This window comes from Fringilla coelebs (assembly GCF_963513975.1).
Source record: "Fringilla coelebs genome assembly, chromosome: 3".
NCBI classification, from domain to species: domain Eukaryota; kingdom Metazoa; phylum Chordata; class Aves; order Passeriformes; family Fringillidae; genus Fringilla; species Fringilla coelebs.
In genome coordinates, this window is record NC_140030.1 from 82,674,001 (window position 1) to 82,696,969 (window position 22,969).

Consider the following 22,969-nt stretch of genomic DNA (forward strand, 5'->3'; position numbering starts at 1 on the left):
TCTTTCACTGACTGCCCCGGGGCTGAAGGCAACGTGTTTCTCCGGGTTTAAAAATCAGTGACGCCCTTCGTCTGGGATGCGGCGTTCCCCCCAGTCTCTTTAAATAATGCCTTCTGTGAAAGGGTGATGGAGAAAATCTGCGGGTTTCGCCTTTTCTCGTATTGCGTATTTCCACCCGACGAGTCAGGTCCCCTGCTTCCGAAAATATCCTCCCGAAGGCGTGAGCTTTTCCTTTTTTCGAGACCCTTCCCGGGAAAAAACAAGAAATCAGGGTTTTTGTCCCCGGCGGCGAGGAGCAGCCCGGGCCCACTTTGTGCGCCCGCCGTGGGGACGAACGGGTTACTGCGCTAACAAAAACCCGATGGCGATTTTCGAGCAGAAAGCGGCGTCGCAGCGGAGGAAGCGGGCGGGAGGGGCGGGGCGGGGGCGCTCCCCGGGCCCCGCTGCGCCCCGCGGCCGCCGGGCAGCGGGGCCGGGCGGGCACGGCGTGCCCTGCCTGCCTGCCCTGGCCGCCGTGTGCTGAGCGCTTTCTCAGCACAAGCCGACAATTAGCCCATCGGTGCTCGCGGCTTGATGGAAAAAAAAAAGAGATGTAGATGGTATGCTGATGAGTTGTGTGTACATACGGATTGCGTTATTGTGACAGGAGATTAGATAGCATCCACTGATCTGCACTTGGAGGAAATTATTTTCTTCCCTGTGAAAGCAAAGGTACTCATAAAATATTTAAGTACTTTGAAAGAATAAAGCCTGTTCTAGCACTGCGATGATCATCTTTTCTCCTTTGGAATGCCATTCAAGGCTTTGTGACAGCGTTCTTGGCCCTGGGCTTGCGTCTGCAAAATGATATGTGGGATGGGACAGTTTTTGTAAACTGAACGGAGGAGACATGATTACATATGCTGTGATTTCCTATGATTAATTTCCTCTGGGAATTACTTTATGTCCAGATGCTGAGAAGTCTGTCTTGCTAAACCCTACTGATAGGGAAGCTCCTCAACTTTCCATTTTATTTAACGAGGAAAAAGTTAAACATAAACATTGCAAATAATCTCTCTTAATTCTTTGATTATCACTTTTTAAAACACTTCTTCACCTTCATGTAAATGTTCTGTTCTTGTTGGCTTTTTTCCCCCCTTTGTCTGATGGAGGTTGGGAAGGCTGGCTGAATAGAGAGAGTAGTGCAGCTGGGGATACAAGGAATTTTGTCAAAATCTCAAGAATCTTGAAGTTATTTGAAATGGATCAGATTAAAATGCTTTCTTTAATTCTTTTGAAGAGAAACCTAAGTTGTTAGCAAACTTTGGCATGACATTGCACTGTTTGGGGAGTGGTTTTGATATACAACTATTTCCCATATGTAATCTGACTTTTGAAAAAAACAATGGGTCATTTCTATATTGAGTTTAATCTGCTGTAATGGACTTGACAAGCAAAATTTCTTAAAAAGTCTGGTGATAACATACAAGCCAGAAAAACTCCAGCTGATGAAAATGAACTGGAAAAGTCTATGTTCAGTTATAGGTGAGAGCCTGGAAGCTTCATCAAATACCTGGAATGAAACCCAAGGCATGAGAAGTTGCAGAATTGGATTTTGCAGTACCATTTCCAGTTCTTGGCATTGCAGGGAGAAGGTATTTAATGTATATTGATACCATAGTATGTCCTTGATTCTCCTAACAGGACAGTTTCTATGTTAGCACTGCTTTTCTTAGCTTTGCAGGCAGAATGGAACTGAGATACAGCAGATTGTTTTTACTTTAGCTAGAAAGCAAAGAAAAGCTGTGAAATTCTGGTTTTCTTTTAGAAAATTCTGAACTGAAGCATCAGATATGGAATACATGCATATAGGAGGTTTTCTACAAGTAAATTCTCTCTGCTTCTAGCACTTGTGAGATTGTAAAAACACAATGGCACTTCCCTCTGTTTAAAGAATATGCATAATGTAGTAAAAATTGATTATGTTGTGACCAAGAGACTGCTATTTGAGAAAAGGAAGTTGTTTGTGACTGAGGGATTGAGCGTCAAGTCTGTTAGCTGGGAGCTGGGGTTAGATGTGTGCACATCTTCACTGTGGTGATTGAGCCTGTGGGGGCCTTTCATTGTCTGTAGGTTTGTAATGCTCTCACCAAAGCCTGCGTGTCTTCCATTCCAGTATTGATCCTTGCGTGAATCCATGCATTTTCGAGGGACTGGTCTGCTGAGAGCCGCTTCCTTCAGTGCTCAGTGCTAATGTTTCCCTGGATCCCAGTCCAGCTAGGATATTGAACGGGGCAGGTGTCATGAGGAAAAGTAGTATGTGATTCGGTGACTTAAACTGTAACAGAATGCATGCAAATAAGGGTGGGAAGAGAGTTGTTTAAACAACTTCATGTATGTCTGTTTAACAGTTATACATTCATAAAAATACTAAAATGAATTGCAAATGCCTGGTTCTGTTTTGTAGTTTAGTTTCTCTGACTCTACCACCAAAAAGCTGGGAGGCTGTTTTTATTCTACAGATGCATTTGTGGGTAGAGTGATCTTTTTTGTTAAAATTGTGTTTGACCTTCAAAAAACCCTTATGTTTTAAATTGGTATGTGTATAATTTTTTATCATATGTCAAAACCAGCTTGTCCTAGAGGTTTCAAATAAAAGTCACAATTATATTTTAGCAGATTGGTCATGTAATTAGATTTCAGGTGGGGAGACCCGTGTTTGGGAATGTACTCAGTGCTGCTACTCACTGAAATTGAAGTGTGTTCTGCCAGCTCTTAGATTATGGGGGAGAAGTAAGGGAGTGGGGTGGATATTAAAGAGGCTGACTAGTTGTTCTCCTATCTTAATGGCTCTGCATGGAGTATTCCCAGTTACTCCCTTCTCTTTGGGTTTGGTACAGCATGGCTGCACTGCTTTGTTGCAGTGGTTCTGGTAGTTTACGAAGTACATGAGAAGTTAATTCACTCCACTAACCCAGGAGAACACTATTTCTTTTCTTTTTGTTTTGCTCTTTTTTTTTTTCCCTTCCTCCCTTGGATTAGCAAATTGAATTATCTTATTGTGTGGTCAGATGAGTGCCAGAGCAAGTACACAGAACGGGGTCAGCAGTGTCAAGCCAGGATGAGGGGAATACTCATTTTTGCAGTAGCAAAGATACATTTAATTTGCTTTACTGTCCTATATGGCTGTCCCCTGCACCATTGCAGGCTACTGCGGTCAGACAGGATGTGGGTTATGTGTTAATCCAAGAAAACAAAAAATTAAGATACCGGGTTTGTTCTGTTAGTCTTTATTTGAGGTCCTTGATACATAAAATGTCCACAGCCACAGACTAAACATTCAGAACCTATCTCTGGAAGAAAAAAAAATTTCTTTGGAAAGTAAATGTTAAAAAAGGGAGGATGAGTAGTTCTGTTAAGCATTGTGGCTTTTGTACTAAGATAAGCAGGATTTTTGGTCCAGGCTAATGTTGGTATCTTCCCCTTTATGGAATTTAGGGATGTAAGTTTTCAAGTATTTTCATAGTTTTGTCTCTCCTATTTACTAGTTTTGAAGTATGTGGGTTTTGTGAATTGTAGGGAGGTTCTAGTAGGTAGGGGTTTTGAGAAAGGGTAGGTTTTTAAATTCAAAACAGAAATTAAAACATAGTTTTAATTTTTATTCCTTGAAGAGAATGTGATACATTTTTCACATGTGAGCCCAGCAAAGCCCAGCTTTGTTTCTCCTTCTCTTTTTCTCCTCTGATAAACTGTTAGTGAAAAAATAGACTTTTCCTTAGTTAGGTGCTTTTCAGAGCCTTTGCATCACCCACTGGTGGGTCTAGTGGGCTGACTCACATCCAACAACTGCAGCCCTCTTACTGTCTTGCTCCTTTGGTTGGTTTTGCTGCTTTTATTGCAAGGTTTGGTGTTCTTGTAATAGTGTCCTCTGTTTACTTGTTTCCATTCTTTTGAACTGAAATGTTTTATATTCTGATCCAGTCAGTGACACTTAAGAGGGTATTGTCCTTGACGAATAGCTGAGTCTTCTGAAGTCTGTGTGGTGCATTTTCCAGATCTCATTTTGTACTTCATTCCAAATAAAATTCTGGTTCTGCTCATTTTGTTTCTTTCCAGGAAGAACTGCAATTATTGAGCTTTTCAGAGACATAATAACAGAAGTGGTGCCACTCCCTGGCATTTCCAAGATGTTTCTTTGTGCGTGGGGTATTTAGTTAGTCTTCAGCTGTGGCGTACGAAAAACTTGTAATCAATCCATTAGCAAGTCATTATGGTCTGAAAGTAGTAATACACACAGTGCATTTAATCAGATGTACTTGCAACTTTTCCCTCAAAATTACATGACCAAATAATTTTGTTGATGATCTTTCTATTCATTTGCAAATATTTGCCCATCTAAATATGCATTCTATTCTGTGTTCAAAACCAAAGCCTTTTCAATTTTGTCTTATTTGTCTTCTCGAAGTGGATTGCACTTCAGAATTAGGAAGAAAAATGCAGGAAGTTAGAGTGTCATGATACCTTTTCAGTTTTCTCATGAACATGCTTCCTGCTTTCATTAATCCTACCTTCTCTCCTCTCTACCCTGTAACCTAGCTGATTATTTAGCCCTATGGAATTGAATCATCACAGGAATCTTCATGTCAGGAATTGTTCTTCTTAACTTCACAATGTCATTTACTAACCTGAAAACACTTAAAGGGTAATATTGTAGTTTTACTTCTCTTTCTTTTCTCTTTGGAATCTTCCTTAAAATGGCCACATAGAAGGACCTTTTTTCTGATTTATACCCATTATCTTTTCTCCAAGAATAGGTATAACCTGGTGCCAAGGGAGAGTTGAAATGGGTGCAAGCAATATATCTTGCTTTCTGTTGAGGCATTGCTAGCCTCCCAACTATTTTCTGCTTCGAACTTTTGAGTCAGGTGTAGTTTCTGTTAAGGATTGTTCCTTCCACTTGGTCTTCATTTCTTCAACTGAGTCTTGAATAGGCAATTCAGTAAAAATGACCTAATTTTTTATTCATGTTCAGTAATATATCAGCTTAATTAAATAATTAAAGTCTTGGTTTTCTGCAATTTTTTTTACTGTAAAAAAGCTGTCCCAGTTTTTTGAGCATAATGATGATTATTCTTCTGGTCATTCATCTCCTCTTTCTTTAAGTGGTCATGTTTTCTTTTTATGGTACTTGGTTTCCAGGGGGTATAGTCAGGTAAAATAAGGGTGAAACCCTTCTTGTAGGAATGACTTTTTGAGGTGATTCACTAGTCAAAAACACAGCTTGAATTTTAGCTTTAAGTTGACTGTGACACTGGCTATTACAAATATTTTTTTAATTTTAAGCAGAAATTATTCAGGAAGCCTTTAAGGAGCCACTGAGATCCTAGAACTTGTTACCTTTTGCATTAGCAAAGAGTTTTGAAGAATGATATTAACTTGTTGATATAAGAATTATGTAACCTGTATATTTTTTTTTCATGTTACAGATAACGCTGGCTTTGGTGATCATTTTGTGTTTGTTTTACTTTTACAGTTCTTATTGGTAAACATAAAAAGATCTTTTTCAAAAACTGTTTTTCTTCTAAGAGTTGTGCAGTCATCATGCTCTCATAGTCATTTAAACGTCATGCTGATTATTTTATTGGGCCAGATTGGTGATAATTGGGTAGAGCCTTTATTTTGATGAAGTCATTGTAGACTTGAATCTTGAACAGCCTTAGTGAAACTAATTAGTTCTAAGTATGCCATAATTCCTGCCTGTTTGTTTAGGTAAGTGTTTTTAGTTTCAACTTCTAGCATTTTGATCACAAATTCTGTAGCATAAATTCACCTTGTGATCTCTTTTTAGACAAGCTCCAGTCCTAATATATTACAAGGAATCCTATGCCTAGCTATTTGTTGCTGAGTGCTCTTCTGAGAGGTGCAATTCCATGCCCACTATCAGTCCTACAGATACGTATGACGTGGCATATCAGAAAGAGGCATGAACTCCTCAAGGTCTGAAATGAAGATTGGAAGCATATGAGTGTTTTTCATCTGAAAACAGATTCCTGATGGAGAGAATTGTCTCCAGTTGTTTTATGGGGAGCTGCAATGAGGCTTCTGATGAGCATGCTTTCTTTTTTAAATTTTTTTTTCTTCTGTAGATAGTACTGTGTGGCTGTGTTCTCTTCAGTTTTTGTCATAGTTGGAGAACAGTAAGAAAGATAATGTTGCTGGCACAGAACTGAAATTAGTCAGTAGGATATAGTCAGTAGGAGTATTATGAAAAAGAATAAGTATTTAAAAGAAGAACACTACCCAAAACCAAAACAAAACTAGAAGAAAAGAACACCAATAATAAACAATGGAAAAATACGCACAAAAAAAGTCAGGTTGAACTTAAGCTTGGCTGTAAATTGGGTCAATCACTTGAAGGCCCAGATATGGTCACAAACTTTTTTTAAATTCTTTTTTAAGTTTGACAATAACAATACTTGAAATAAGGTAGCCATTGCAGAAAATGTATCATTGTTGCTGTAATCATAGTTTGCCACTTGATGCTGAATCTTTATACCGTGGTTTTTTTGTTCGCTCTCTTTCTCATTCTGAATTTTTTTTTTATTTTTGGCTTCCTTGAGCATGGGTAAGTTTCTGTCTGCCCCAGGTCTTAGTGCAGTCAGTGGATCTTCAGGTGCTGCAGATTACATCTGTGTATGGCAGGATCTGTTTTTATGCAGCAACATGGAGCCCAATATAATTCTGTTGCATTATATTCTTAACTTGCTATAGGAAGTTTATTGCTTGTCATTAACCAATATTGTCTTTTTCTATTTTCCTGAAATAAATACTACTTTCTCTAGTATATGAAACTTCTAAATAACACATAATTGTCTTGCATACTGGATGTGTCATTTTTCTACCATCCCTTAAACCAACACACTGCTTTTCTCCATTTTTATGGCCTGATTGCTTTTTCTTTAGCACACTTTATTGGCAACTTCAGCTGTCAAAGTTAAATGTGTTAGGTGTTGTGTTGTTGAAGCTGCAAATAGCAACAGTCACCTTCCCCCTTAGGGCAGACTGATACTCCAGAGTCTGGTTTGTATTGAACTCTTGGAGGGTTGTCATTGCACGGGGCTTGTTTCAAAATGCTGCCTGGTTACTGGCTTTGAGGAGGTCACTGTTTGTAACAGAACAAGGAACTAAGTTATGCAGCCTTTCAATTACCTTTCAATACCTGCATGTAGTTGAAGTGTCTTAAAGGTTTGTTTTTTTTATTCATCAGGGCTTGTGTTCTAGTATGTTAAGAAGTGAGAAATTTCTTTCTGCCAGAGTTTCTGATGTTGTTTTTGGTCTTAAATTTTACCTAATTTTTGTACCCTACACAATAACCATTTTCAGTTGGTTTGGCTAGTGTAGCTGGGTATTTAATTGAACGTCTAACAAGATGAATTCCTTTTGATGTCTGGACAGATTATAGCATATAATAAAGTCTTTTAAAATGTGGCAGTAAAAATAAAGCCTGAACCATCAAGATGTGAGGGTGAACCAGGAAGTCATGAGTTATTTGTTGTCCAGTTTAGGCAAATGGAAACCTTTAATTTCATTTAAAAGTATGAAGATTATCAAGTACACTACTATTTTTTGCATGGTTAATGAAATTAATTCAAACAGCATTGTGGGATGATACTAGTTTAAAGAGGTTAAGATCCTTGAGTTCTGGGATTTTTGTAAGTCTTTCCCTTTGTAGAGTTTTATTGCAAAACCAAGAAAAGCATTAAGGCTTGCTATTTTTATATGTTGTGGTTTTTGCGGGACAATGCCACTGATCTTAAAAAAAAATTTATTCAATAATGTCCATGTATTGTTTTATTTATATAGTTATTTCCATAGGAATCCCTTCTTTCTATTCATGATACTTATTCACATTAGGGATGACTGATGTAAAACAGATTTAGAAGACCAACTGCATTAGTGCATCATGAGATGAGAGACTAAAGATTTGATCATTGGGCGTCTTATAAAACATGGTTGAGCAAGTGAAAAAAGAATAAAATTACACACTGAAACATTTTACAAAGTATATGGTTTTAATCTGTAATGGATAAATATGAAAGCCTACTTTATATTTGAATAGAAATTATGGTGAAGCACTAGAACAGGTTGCCCAGGGAAGTGGTGGATGTCCCATCTCTGGAGGTGTTCAAGGCAGTGTGGGGACCTGAGCAGCCTGGTCTAGTGGAATGTGCCCTGCCCATGGCAGGGGGAGTAGAACTTAATGATCTTTGAGGTCCCTTCCAACCCAAGCCATTCTGTGATTCTGCATTAATAGTCCTTACAGTTCGTGTAGATTTGTCTAAATATAAGAAGTCCTGTGAGGCTTAGGGGAATTTGGTGTCATTGCCTTGTGTTCTCGTAGCAGCCTAAGCAGAGCTTGCTACTGGCTGTCCTGGTCCTGCCCTGTTCTCCCCTTTTCTGCCACTCTCACCTGCAAGCCTCACCCCTTTTGCTTAGGTCCTACCCTGGTGTGTAGCTTCTGGGCACCACTCATTTATTAATGGGAGTGGAGAAGAGCACAAGAGTTATTCTGTGGTGAGCTGAGCATTGAAATTACCCAGCTCAGCTGCACAGGCACGTGTGGCCTGCAGCTGTGGCAAAGGGAGAAGTCCTGACTTTTTGGTTGGGGTGGGGCAAGAGGGCTGGGATCCTGACAGCATAGAAATGGCTTGAGCTAATATGGAACTGCAGCTTCTTCACTTTAGCATTTATTTGGTGAGGCTTAAAACTGTCCTTTTGCCTGTCCACTGAATCTTCAACACTAGTATTTGAAAATAAGTCAATACTGTGAAGTTCTGGACATGCAAACAAGTTATGACAAAGTATCTTAATCTGTGTATTAGTGTTGTCAGTATATATTAATTAGATAGTATATATTAATTGTGCATAGTAACTCCTATTCCATGGCAGATGCAGGGAACACAAGATACTTCACACAAAGTAGGCTTCTTGAGATTTGCTGCAATACTAGTGTATGCAGGAGCTGCTAATAAGGAAGAGGTGCCACACTATAAATTTCACATCCCATAGTGTTGTTATATTTATATCTTAAAATTTAATTAAGCTACCTTCCCTATTTCAGCTAGTAAAACTTAGGCACAGACTGCTTCCCTCTCATAAATTCTGCATACACTGGAATTTTACCAAATAATAAAAGCTGTGCAGAATCTGAAAATGTATTTTCTTTCTCTCTAACCAAATCTGCAAAAATATCTGAAAAGCACTTTGAAGTTGAGGATAAATTTTGAATAAAAATCAGTCTTTTGAGCTCTGTTGTTCATAGAGGGTTTTTTAACTACTTAGAATGAAAATACAGATGATAAAGACTAATTGTTTTGTCATGATTATTCAGTATTTTATTTTTTCAGCTGCCTTTCTGTCTGCAAAAGATTTCATGTTGTTGGTTACTGGTATATTCTAGACCAGCTGTTTTCTAACTGTATAGTTCAACTTCTGTGGATGTATTGATGGCCACAGTTGGACCATTATTAATGAAACATCTCTTTAATGCATTATGGTGCTTTTGTGTTTATCTTGCAATGCCATGAGAATGCACTCATTTTGTTAAAAATGCTTGTGTGCCTAGATGGGGTGGCCCTTAACCTGCTCATCTTGGGGATCAAGTACAGGGAATGTTTGTATTTTTTCTCTCCCTCCCTCTAGTGTGCAATAGTACGTGGCTTGTGCAGTCAAGGCTAAAGGGAAAAGAAACCCCACTTCTGAAATTCTGGCATCATTGGGAAAGTGCTTTGCCTTTGATTTGAAGTAAAGCAATCATATTAGGATAAAATAGAAAAGCATATGCAGGAGAACAAATAATGTCTGGTTTCTTAGGGATGTGTCCTGCATCCCAAACTGTACTGAATCTCAACATGCACATGAGCTCACTCTTGTTGTATGGGGAAAATAACTTGTTCAGTTCTGTACAATGTTCTGTGGGGGAAAATAACTTGGGTGGCAAATGCCCCTCAAAGGCAGTGAGAGCACAAAGGAGCCGTGTGAGCGCAGGTCAGCCAGCAGGCTGTAAGGAGCTGGGGATTGTTGAACTTGTAGCAGTGTTTGTAGTGGGACAACAGACTTGTTCTTTTGAACTTGTTCTGCTCAGCTCTCCATTTTCCTGAAGCTTTTAGGAGCTCTGTAACTCTGAAATCTCCAGCTCTCTAAAGCTTGCTGTTGGGAGGAATGATTGGTAGAAACAAAATGTTTGCTTAAGCCTTACTTCCTCAGGTAACTAAAAATGGTTTCAGTAAGAGTTTTAATTGATAACTGTAGAAAAGAAGACATTTTTAAAGAGAATCCATTTTTAAAAAACCCTGATGCACAGGAAACTTCTGCCTGAACATGAGAAAGAGCTTCACTGTGTAGGCACCTCACACTGGAACAGATTTCCTGGAGAGGTTATGGAGTCTCCATCACTGGAGGTACTCAAGAACTGTCTGACACAATCCTGTGCCATGTGCTGTAGGATGACCCTGCTTGAGCAAGGAGATTCAACCAAGCGACCCACTTGAAGTTCTTCCAACCTTACCCGTTCCAAGGTTCTATGAAACATAGAATAATTTAAAGAATATACAGGATGTGAATTGTTCCAGCCTTTAACAATGGAACTCATAATGGTCTGTCTTAATCAACTTCTTATGCTTTTGTACATATTTAGTTCCATCTTAAAATGTTGTAAAATATTTTTGGTTAACCAGAAGATTATTTCTCTACTGCAGCAGCATGGTCAGTGTTCCTTAACACAGCAGCTGAGCTTAACAGAGTTTGAAGTGTAATCTTTTTGTTGGAGACATAAAATGAGTAACTTCCATATAAGTGTGGGTAGTTCTTAAACTAAGTCAAGTCCAAGCCTTCAAGCTTGTTCACTAAAGTGCAAACAAAAAGCACGTCTTGATCCCTTTTCGTGGATGGGGTTATAGAACCACTTCCTCTTGTTTGGTTTGGTGCTTGGAGAAGTATGTGCAGTTTGGAGTTCTTCCCATTTAGCCTTCCCTTTCACATCTCTTTTTTTTTTTTTTTCTTTTTTTTTAAGGTGAAAAGTTATTGAACTTAAAATGGAAAATCTATACAGATTTCTTCCCATAGATTCCTCCAGACTTCTGTCCATTGAAAGACACACATTCATTTAATAGCCTTTAAATATATTTGTTGTATGATATTAATAAAAGCATTTTCCAGTGGTCTCCAAGTATTCTGAAATTAATCAGATTTTTGTTGTAGGATTTTGCAAAATATATGCTAGTGTACTGAATCAAGTTTAAATCCCTGGTAGTTGTTAAACCAGCTTATAAAGTCCACATGAAAATACTCTGTTTATCTAGCAGTGAGGACTCTTGATTGTGATTTAGTTGAGGGCTTGTAATCTACCTGCTCAAACAAGTTCTTGCATAAAAATGTTGAGCTCTATATGCACTCTTTGTGTTAATTCTGAAAGTTTATTTTGATAATTCATTTCAAACTGTTTAATCGCATTTAATAAGTAAGAGATAGTAGAAGAAATAGAATTAAGACTTACTGTGCTAGTAGCTACATTCCTGTTTATTGGCTGCACACAGGAAAGGAGTGTGTAGGCACCACAAGCAGATGTGGAATAGATTCTCTGTGGGGAAGCCATTTACATTTTAAAATCTTTGCAATAAGTAGAATGGATCATTAAAAGCATGGGTATTCTTAGCATTTGTGCAAATGCCTTACCCTGTTTTCTGTCTTGCTGAATTTCTAATACTGTTGTTTTGACATCTGTTTTTATGGGATCATACATTGAGAAAGTGTTTGTTACGTTTGGTACCTTTCATTTCATGTGAACGAGGGAGATAGGAGGACAAACATTAAAGAAATGCCATATTCCAAACTGCAAGATTAGATTTCTTTTGGACTATTTGGCTTCTGATTAAAGAACCAAACAAATAATTTAAATATAAGGCATTTTAAGCCTTCTTCTACTCAGTTTTTATATGAATCTCCAGGAAGAGGGCTTCCCATCAGGAAAAGAGTCATTCTAAAAATTAAGTCTAATTTTTTGTCTGATATTGAAAAATGCTGGGAAAAAAGTCTGATCTCTTTACATCAGAGTTACCATGCTAAGTTTTAAATAATTTTGATTTTAAGCTTGTCTTGATGTTAATTACTTCATAGAGTACCCATGTAGCTCAACATAATTATGGCACAGAATCATTTTTATGCTTTGTGCATGCACACACACTCTGCGTCTCTTCAGGCAGTGAAGATTGCCTAGAGCAAACATCTCTTGCAACTTTAAGGCTAAAGTTTGAACTTTTGCTTGCTTTGTAAAATAAGTTCATCCAACTTTTTTTTTTTTTTTTTTTTTTTTTTAATGTAGGGATTGTGTTACTGATCTTGGAACAAACAACTCAGTGCATTTCCAAGAAAAATACATCTGTGGACTTGGCTGTCTAGGGTAATTGTAAAAAGCTCCAAAGCATTCCATGAGGGAGAGGATAGACTGTATCAAATTTTTTGTGTGCAACATGATAAATGCTTTTCATGTTACAGTGGAAGTGTAGCAAAGAATAACAATTTAATGCCTTTTTGGAGTTCTGTATCTGTATTGCTATGAATGGATGTGGAGATTGGTAACTTTGATATCAAGAATTGTCCTCCATCACTTCCACTTTCAAGTTCTGTGTACTCATGCATTGTCAAGAAGTAAATGGGAATTGAAAGGAGAAAAGTAGATAAAACTACTTCAAAACATGCTTTTCTTTGGAAAGTAAACTTATCTTTATACCCACAAAATAAATAATTCCTAGTATGAAGGAAGAAAAAAAATTGTATTGCCTTGAAGGTAATTTAATCTTACAAAGCTAAACCCCATATATTTCACAATTTTGGGGAAAGTGAAATCACCACCCTTGGGAGGTTAAGAGGTCCAGTTTTATTTGCAAAATGCTGTTTGTTTTTTCAGTAGTGCTCAGGGCTGTGGTCAGTACTTGGCCAATGCAAATAAAACCACATCATCACACACAGCCTACAAAATCACTTGAAATATGCCATGATGAAGGCGCTGTGAATAGGAACTGGAAGAAATCTTGACTGCTTCTTTTAAGATTGCATTCCGCCTGAGTGCCATGCCTGATTTCTATTTGTTTATTTCTTTATTTTCCTGTTTGGTAATCTCAGCAATAGTGTAGTGTGATACAGGAGGGAAAGGAAGGATTTCTGTAGCTTTCATCACAGGGAGCATTTTCTCGAAGATGATTTGCCTAGGATTTCTTTGGCTGGCTTGCCACAATAGTTTCTAAAGGCTACTTATCAGATGTACTGTTTTATTAGCATGCTTGGTGTGCTAATCTCTCCAGAGATGATCTCTTATGACCATGTGAAATAGGGATTTTTAAAAATAATTTCTTTTATGCAATTCCTTAATCTGAATGAGAGTGATGGATAAAAAAAGAACGCTCAATTGTTTGAACATAAATTAAGCTACTCTTATAAGCAGTTATCAGCCTTTATTTTAGCTGTTTATTGAGAGCAGCTTTTGGAAAGAATTGCTGTTCACTGTGGGGAGGCTGCAGTACATTCACAAGAATTGATTTTTTGTTAATGATTGTAAAGATTAAGAATGCGAAATGTCTTTATTGTCTGGTATCAAAGAATAAAACAGGATAATTCTTTCAAGTCTTAACAGCTTTATCCTAGTGGGCAATAACAGAGTAAGTTTTAATGATTAGATAGGATAACTTCAAAGGAAAAATTCAGTCTTCAGGTACTTCTTATTACTGTCAGAACAATATATGTATAAAGAGTCTTATGATTACTGTGTAAGACTGTATTCATGTACAATAACTGTCCTAAGCAAAGTTTTCTAATCAGGCTAAGGATTTGCTTGTTTACTAGTATTCTCTGTAAAGATAACCCAGTATTTTATTTTTTTGTCAAATTGGTGTAGGACTTTGTTTCAATCTGCTGTTTTTAATGCCATTTGATCTCTTCGCTTCTACTAGGGATTGTGATATGTTGCTTCTTTTCCCCCTTAATAGCTTCACAATTTATTTTTCTTTTGGGGGTAGTGACTTAGCCACTATGCCTGCCAGTTCCCTCTGGACCCGCATGTCTCTTACCAGATTCAATTGACTTGTGCACCTTCAGGTTCTTTAGGTGGTCTTGACCCTGATCTCTGACGGTTCTTCATTCTCCCAGTCCCTGCCTTTGTCTTCTGTGACTTGGGTAGTGTGGCTGGAGCTTTTGCTGGTGAAGAGCAGGGCAAAAAAGTGGTTGAGTGCCTCAGCCTTCTCCATATCCCAGGTAAGTAGGTCATTCTTTTCCTTCTGGAAAGGGCCCACATTTTCTCTAGTATTTCTTTTTTCTTGACATATACAAATAAACTTTTCTTGTTGCTCTTGGCATTGCTGGCCAGATTATTCTATTAGGGCACTAGCTTTCCTCACCTGATCTGTGGCTGTTCATACAGTATTTCTGCCAAGCTCCTTATCCTTGCTTCAGTCCTCTATAGGCTTCTTTTTTTAGTGAGTTTGGGTTTGTCCAGAAGCTACTTTTCATCTATGCGGGTCTCCTGGCTAATCTGCCCAACTTCCTCTCTGTTGGGATGCATCTCTTCTGAACTTGGAAGATATGATCCTTGGATATTGATGAGCTTTCTTGAACTCCTCTTTTCTTAAGGCTATATCCTACTCTAAGGAAGAGACTGAAGATCCCTGGAGAGGCCAAAGTCTGCTTTCCTGAAATCCTTAGGGCAGTGAGCTTTCTGTCCACCCTCCTTGCTGCCCTAAGGATCTTAAACACTTTTATGGAGCCAAGGCTGTCCTTGAGCTTCATATTCCCCACCAGCCTCTCGTTGTTGATGAGAACAAGGTCCAGCAGCCCCTCTTTGTTGGCTCCTCTAGCACTTGCAGAATGAAGTTATGATCAGTGCGTTCCAGGATCCCTGCCGTGTTATCCCTCCAACAGATACTGGGATGGTTGAAGTTCTCCGTGAGGACCTGGATTTGTGAATGTGAGGACACTCCTGTCTGTCCATCGAGGGTGCTTTATCTGCTCAGTCTTACAGATTGAGTGAAGCAGACACCCACTATAATGACACCTGTTCCTGCCCTGCTTTTAATCCTGGTCCATAAGCTCTCAGTCAGCTCCTCATCCATCCCCAGGTGGAGCTCCATGCTGGTTCCTGATATGGAGGGTGATACCCATTTCTTTTTGCCTTGTCTATCATTCCTAAAGACCCTGTATCTTTCCATTTTAACACTTCGGTCACAGAAGCCATCCTACCACGTCTCTCTTATGCCTTCCTGGTAACTGGAGTTTAAAGGCCTCTTCACCAGCTTGGCAAACCTGTGTCCAAAGATACTCTTCCCTTTCTCTGATAGATAAACCCCAGCAGTGCCCCAGCAGACCAGGTTTTTCAAAGTCAGCCCCATGGTCTAAGTAGCCAAACCTCTGTGTGTGGCACAACCCTGTAACCATTTATTGATTCTCCAGATTCAGCTGGCCCTTTCCAACCCTTTCCTTTAACTGGGAAGATTGGCGTGAAAACTGCCTGTGTTCCAGAGTACTTTATCACTGCTCTGTAATCCTTGGTACTCTTCTGGTTGCTCCTGGCTGTATCACTGGTATCCACATGAAATAATAGCAGCAGGTAATTGTCACTGGACCAGATCTTTTTGCATTATGTGGCACTCAAATGACAGATAGCCATCAGGTAGGCCCTATGTTTCATACATTCCTTTGCAGCATTTGTGTGATGACACTGGTGTAACAGCAAAGGGCATGATCTCAGGATTCTTTTTTTTTTTTTTGTCATTATTATATAAGAAAGAGAGGAGTATAAGATCTTTAAGTCATTGTCCCTCAAAATCAAAACTCCAAAGCAACTTTGACTGCAGCTGCCCTGTTGGCAGAAAAAGAAGTCTATTTCAGTTGCTGTTCTGACAACCATTCCTGTGTGTCACAGTGGTAAAATAGACATGGATCTAATTCTGACCCAGACCAGAGGAGAGGATGCTTGTGCAGTTCCAGAGCTGCAGCAATGTTACAGCACAGATTTGCTGCCTGCCAGAGAGCAAAAGCCTCCTGAGCTGCTTTCTTGTCATTTTTCCATCAGATGCATGGGGTGACCTGTAGGGCAAGAAGAGTATGTGAGTCCCTTCTGTAGAGTTCTCAAACTCCTTGAATGCAGGAATAAAGTCTCTCTTTATGCTTAGTGGTATTCATAGCTGGAAGACCTTTTTTTTTTGGAATTAAAATATGAGGAAGTTTCTTCTGCTGAGGATAGGTCTGTGGCCTATCTGTGCTAGGTCCAGCTTTTCTCCTCTTGTTGCTTTAGTCTTTTATGGTAGGCAGTATAGGTAATGTTCATATCTACCTTCATGTCTACCTTTGTAGAATTGTACTAATTAAAGAAGTAAAGGGCATGACAGCTTGATGTCCTGATTTTCGCTTTTTTTTTTCCTTTTTTTTCTTTTGGTTCTCATCTGTTAGTTATATCTTTTTTTTTTTTCTTCTTAAGTTTAAAATAGCTTTTAGAAAAATCTTTTTTTTTATAATAGTGGATGTGGCAGATGTTCTCTGTCTATAAACAAAAGTTCTGGGAATTTTTCAGACATAAGATTCAAGGAGATTCAAAATATATTTATTTTGCCTTCTTTCCTCCTCCATCTCTCTGTAGAAGAACATCAACCACAAGACTGAAAGCATGGAGGGCAAAGAAGGTAAAAGGGAATGTATTGCAGAGTAGTGATTAAGAAGGTTTCTTTGCTCTCAGGATTTCTTTTGCGCTGTAAAATTTTGTTGTGGCTACATCTTTCAGTCCATACTGGAAATGACATCTTTTTTACATACTGTAAGGCTTTGGTATGATTTTTTCATCTGTTTTTCAAGAAATTGTGACCAAATTCAGATATTTAAGCTGATGTGGAACAGATCAAATACTCCAGAAGCAGAATACTCAAGGGTATCATTCCAAGCCCTGTCACTTACATCTTAGTAATTTTAGGAGAGAAGATGACATCTTTTAATGAGATGTTTTGATTTAGTGATAAATCCTAAGCCCAGTCCTGTTCCCCATTTGAGCAGGGAAGGTAAATTGAATGGATAAATCCCTTTTCTTTTGCTTGAGTTACCTGTTTTCTTACACTTTACCTATTTGTATGCTTTCCATCCAGTTCCACTTTGTCCAGTAATTTAATAAAATTTTAATGAATTTTATAACTAATATCAATATTTCTTTATATCAGTGAGAATGGCAACAGTTTTATGTTCAGAGCTGTATGTAACATTTGAATGTTTCTAGAGGGATGTGTTCAGGTGAATTTTCCAGTCAGTGGAATATTTGAAAATAATACTGGTTTGTTAAATTTCTGAAAACCTAGGAATTTTCGGTCATTTTTCCTAAGTATGTGAGCTCATAGTCTCATTTTGATGAAGAATTTAAATGGTTTTAACCATAAATTACCTTATGCTTCCTTTGCCTTTTATTTTAACAGCCTTTTAAAGGGATATTTTGATTAACCTTTATGGCCAACACTTGTGAAGTACATTTGAGTGCACAAAAGGTCATAAATACTTGAAAAATATTTTTATAGATCATTAGCCTAAGCCATTTAAATTTAGATGGGTATTTATTTATTTAAAGGTTTGGAGGAGCAACATTACACACTACTGTGGCATGACATAGGCTTCTGTAGATTGAATTCCAGCTCTTAATGGAAGGTTCTTCAGTCTTGCAAATTTGCGATTTTTTTTTGTTTGAGTTTACTATTTTTGTTGAGTTTTTTTGTGCACAAGATACCCTCTTTGCTAAACATACCCTCTTTTGCAGTACACCCTTGGTGTACTGGCCCTAGGAACTGGTGAGGATAGTTTCAGTCAGGAGGCTGCTGTCTGCAGCCTTCTGTCTCCCTTTCTGGGATGCCAGGGACATGAGCAGTGAAGGCAGCAGAGAATTGCGAAAGCACCAAGGATAGTTTCATGAGTTTCATGACTAAATGTTTAGAAGCCATCCTAGAGCATGACTTATTTTCTTGATTTATAGTTCTTTGATGACAGATGAGCCCTTCCTTTTACTTTGGAAATGTGGTTTTATTTTCTAGCCATCCTATGTGTGATTTTAAGCTTACTTTGCTAAAGAATTAGGTGTTCAGAGATGTAACAGAAACAAATGAGACCAGTTGAATACCAGTATATTGTGTGAAACTAGGTACTTTAAAATGAAATGCTGATGGGTTTGGAACTTAAATATTCAAGACTAAGATATTTCAGTGTTAAAAAAAGCTCTCTACAGTTCCCCATTTACATGAAACCCTCTGTACAACTACTTGTGGAGGTTTAACCATAAGTGTTAATGAATTTCTCATGTGGTGGTGTTGAGCATGGCAGATGAAGTCAGGAGGAAGTTAATAATTCAGGAAGGGTTTTTAGTGATGTGCAGTAAATAAGGCACAGGCTAATCAAATGATGAGGGGAGGAAAAAGAACACTGATTACCTGACTGTTAAGATCTTTGTTTGAACCTGAGTAACGGTAGAGTCCTGATTAAAATATGCGGTGATGTAGTTAAAGGTTGTTTTCTAATGCATGTATGTAAGTAGGTTAATTATGATCTCCCACGGAACACTTGGTGTGTTACACTACCCCACTTCAGAGGGTTTGACAGAGTAGACAATATTACTGTGCTGTTTACCACTTAGAGCTTCCTAGGTTTAAATCAATTATCTTTATAGATTACTTTTGAATATTGATTATATGGATACAATAATCTTCTCAGGGTTGAAGTTACCTTCACTTTAGTCTTTTATTTCTTTGGCATAACTTCTCCATTTCAGTCAAAATTAGAACTGCTGGCACTGGTATTTTTTATTACATTGCATAGTCAATAAAGGAGTCATGGGAGGCACTTTTCCAGTGAGTGTTGTTTGCTAACAGCAATTATTTGGGATTTGGTTACCAGCTTCAACTTCAGGTCTTCTCCAGCCATTACTGGCTCCATCACTGCTCTCATTTCTGATTTGTCTCTTGTCATGGCTTATTTTTGATGTTTACCTTTCTTGAGTCCTGATTCCAAAATCTGTCTAGGTCTGATTCAAGTGTCTTGTTCTTGTGTGGTGGTGTTCTCTCCCATGTCTCTACCCCTCCTGTTTGTTTCAACACAGGATGAGTTGAAAGTACTGGGGAAAAGGTGCCTAATTTTTGTTCTAACTGGCTCTATAATACTAAAACAGCATGCTCCACAAATTTATTTAACTACCTCTGTGTAGACAGATATATTGAGAGAATTTATCTCTGTCCTTGTTGAATGAATATCCATGAGGAAGGTTTCCAAAAGCCTCTTGCTTGTCTTTGTCCATTTGGATGGCTCTGTACGAGAGCAATACTACAAGGTACAAACTGATACTCAGGCCTTCTGCCACATTTCAATACCATTTTGCACATATGAGTTACAGGTAATATTTTCTTAAACTGACATAGAATATTCTCCTCTAACATTGTTTTAGAAATATTTCAGTAATTTCTTCAGAAATTTCCCCAAATTTACTAGGCAGTTGTAAAGGTAAACTTAATTTTAGCAAATACTTAATTAAGGCAGCTGAGAAGGTTAACTTAATTTTAGCGAATACTTTAGCAGCTGGAAATAGGTACTTATAAGGACAAATAATGGGCAACAAAGAGCTTATGACTTTGTCAGTACTGTGTCTCAGCTTGGTGGAGAGCTTTTTTTAATGTTGTTTTAAAATATTCAGAAGTAGAATTTGTTGTACAGTAATAGGATAATTGTATGCCATTAAAATTACACTATTTTCAGTCAATGTAGAGGACTGCAGTGCTTAAAAGTTGGAATTTCAGACATATATTAGGTTTAATTTAATTTTTAAACACAGCTTTTTGTTTCTCTGTAGGATTGTTGTCTCAGTGTTCACTAACTTTAGTTGGAACTGTTCAGTTACAGGCAAGTACAGAAAGGGAGACTGTAAAATGCTCAAATTTGAGTTTATTAAGGATTTTTATTTGCAATAACATGAGTGTATCAAAACTAATCTTGGCAGTGACTATTTAGACATTTGAAATTGGTTACACCCATCTTTTGGCTGCATAATACTGTATTCTTAGTTCTTAGGAGTGAAGTATATTTACAGGGATGATGCGGCCAATTTCTTTGTTGCTGCATCATCTGTTTCAAATGACTTGTTACCCACATGTTCATTCCTACACGCTGGTTACTGCCTTTTGAAAGTTGTAGTCCTTCACCATAAAATGCTGTTTCTTCTGCAGACAAGGAAATATTTTGCAGCTCCCATAGATGTCTCAGCCACTGACTTGTAGCCATCAGGAATGAAGCTTTGAATGATCAAGTCTTGATGAAACATTTGCTAGTTTGGTTAAAGACTACAATACAATACTGCTATTTTAGGAAATACCAATAAAACCAAATGCTTCAATAAAACATTTTAAATTCTTTTTTTTTAGGGTAGAAGTATTTTTTGTAAATACTGCATCTAAAAAGTGTAGTCTGTACTGGAGTAGGACAGCTCCATCTGGGACTGTATCCTGTCATGCATAAAGAAATGCTAGGTAAGGAAGAGACGTTTTTGGATAGGACAGTGAAACCTGACTAGAGCATCCTCCCAGCTCCTAAAAATGCACAGTGCATGCACTTCCTGAGCTGTAAGTGGTGTCAGTGCATGTAACAGGATTGATAATAAGCATTCATGAAAGAAAAGAATTGCTTTTTGAACCCTGGGTAACCATAACATTTCATTGCAAGAGTTATCATGACCTAAATTTACTCTCTGTAAAGACCCACTTGTGATGATTTTGCATCTGTCATACAATAATTGAATTTTCTATAGAAAAGACAGTGAAGCATCTTTCATCCTTGTACTGTTCACTACAGCCAGAGTACTTGAGACAGCAGTTTATTCAAAACGTTACAAGCTTTCATAAACTTTTTGGGGTGCAGTGTAACTGTCCACATACTGTCTATATGACTAATAAGTGTGCAGTTCCATATAAAATTTTTGATGCACTTTTTTTTTGTTCTGTTATTAAGCAACTGTTGCTACTGGATCCTCTTTTCAGCCAGTTTTGCTATGCAGATTCCAGCATAGCTCAGATCAAAGGCATTGGTTTATTCTAAAGAATGCTTTAAAATAAAATATGTATCTAGGTTGATGGTTTCTTGCTGTTGAGACAGCAACTGTTTCAAAAGAACAACATTATTAAGTTCGATAGAACTCGTGATGGACTTTTAACTACAAATGTGCTGCCAAGCTGTGTGGCAGTGATTGCTTTGTATAATGCATTTTTAAAAATTATTTCACATAGCTTAATTTAATCTGTTTGTTGTCAGGCTTTATCATTTGTAGGAAGTTTGGAGTGTTGGTTTATTTTTCCCTACCTCTAGTTGCTGACCTACTTGTCTGTTTTATAAATAAAAATAGTTTTCCTCTTTTACAGTCAGTCTACCTGTGTAAACTGCAACATAGTTTTTACAAAGAAATTTTTTCAATTTTAAAATTTTTTCTATATAATCTCAGAGACTTTCATATGAATTTCAGATTAGAGCAGGAAGGCCAAATGGTGCAAATGTAATTAGGATAAACAGATGGAATATTTTAGAAGGTAGTAAAGTATAAACAGAATGAGGAGCTCTGATACTGAACAGCATGCTTGCTGTCAAACATCCAGTTAATTTACTTGTTAAAAGCTGGAATGTAGGCTGGCTGTTTGTGATACTTCCTTTTCCTGTCTTAAAGGGAACTGAAAAGTATCATTTGATTGACCCAGTTTACTTGGTCATTTTAAACTAGATTAAATTGAAAATACAAATATTAATTTCCTTCAAAGGCACTGAATAATCCACTTTAATTGTTAAAGCATGTATTTAGCAGCTACATCACTTTAAATTTTATTTCAGCAAGTTCTTATTGTAGATTTAATTTTAGTCTTTTTAGTTTCTAGGAATAAAATATGTTAGAGATGCTGTATTGCTTCTGTTGAGTCAGATAACATTAAGTGGACATGTGTTTCACTTGAATGTGTTGTGATACAGCTGTGGAAAGATAATTCTATTGTAAGTATTACTATAGAATACTGTTGCAATGCATATTTACTTTATTATTCAGTAGCTCTTTAGCACATTAGGTCATTCTAAATTCTTCCATGTGAATTCATGTGAATTGCATTACTTTTTTTTAACTAGATTGGCAGCTCTGCTGGTACATTTTACTATCTTTTCACTGTTTTGTAAAAATCTGCTTTGTCATGTCACATGATGTTTTGATTTAAACTTCTTTATCTTTACATATTTTACTGATTTGTGGTATCTCCTTGATCGCAGTTTGTCTGATGGCATAGTGCTTGCATTGGCATTTTATTCAGTGTTTACATTTTATCCCTCATTTTGAGGACCTCACTGGATTCTTATTATTTTTTAAGAGTGTGCTCAAGTCCACTACAGACTTATGTCTACTTAGGGTACATTTGCTAACCTTGCAGAAATTCGCTAATTGACATATAAATAGAAGAGAAATGCCAGCTATTTGGTACTGAGAGAAAAGCTGGCTTGCTTTTGATTTTCTTTAGCTTCCCTTTCAATGAATACAGTGTGGTTATGAATGAATGAAATAATTGCTTTGGCTTGCATTTTCTTTAGGAGAGATTTGGAATACCCTTAAAGCTTTTTTTAACTGTTAGCCATTGAATTGCTCTGAAGAGAAATTTAATCATATTTTTGTCCAGTTTCAAGTGAATCATACCTTGTGAAGAAGTTTTCTGTAAAAGATTTCATCCAGTTTTATGACATTTTAAATAGCTATGGGTTTTCTCTTCTGTTTTACGGAATATGTTGGACCCTTTATTGATAAAAAATGGTAAAGTTTTGTAGGAAGGCTTCTTTTGGATTTCATACTTACTGATAATTTGTTCTAATTTGTTCATTTTGTTCTGCTTTGTTTGCATTACTAAATGCACACTGTTAAATT

At 37.5% G+C, this 22,969-nt stretch overlaps 1 protein-coding gene across 9 annotated transcripts in view; it reads left to right on the top strand.

Annotated features, from left to right (window-relative positions):
* The window catches only part of CEP170 (centrosomal protein 170), a 95,532-nt gene that overhangs the window by 627 nt on the left and 71,936 nt on the right, over nt 1-22,969 (top strand). The gene's annotated exons all lie outside the window — the stretch shown is intronic.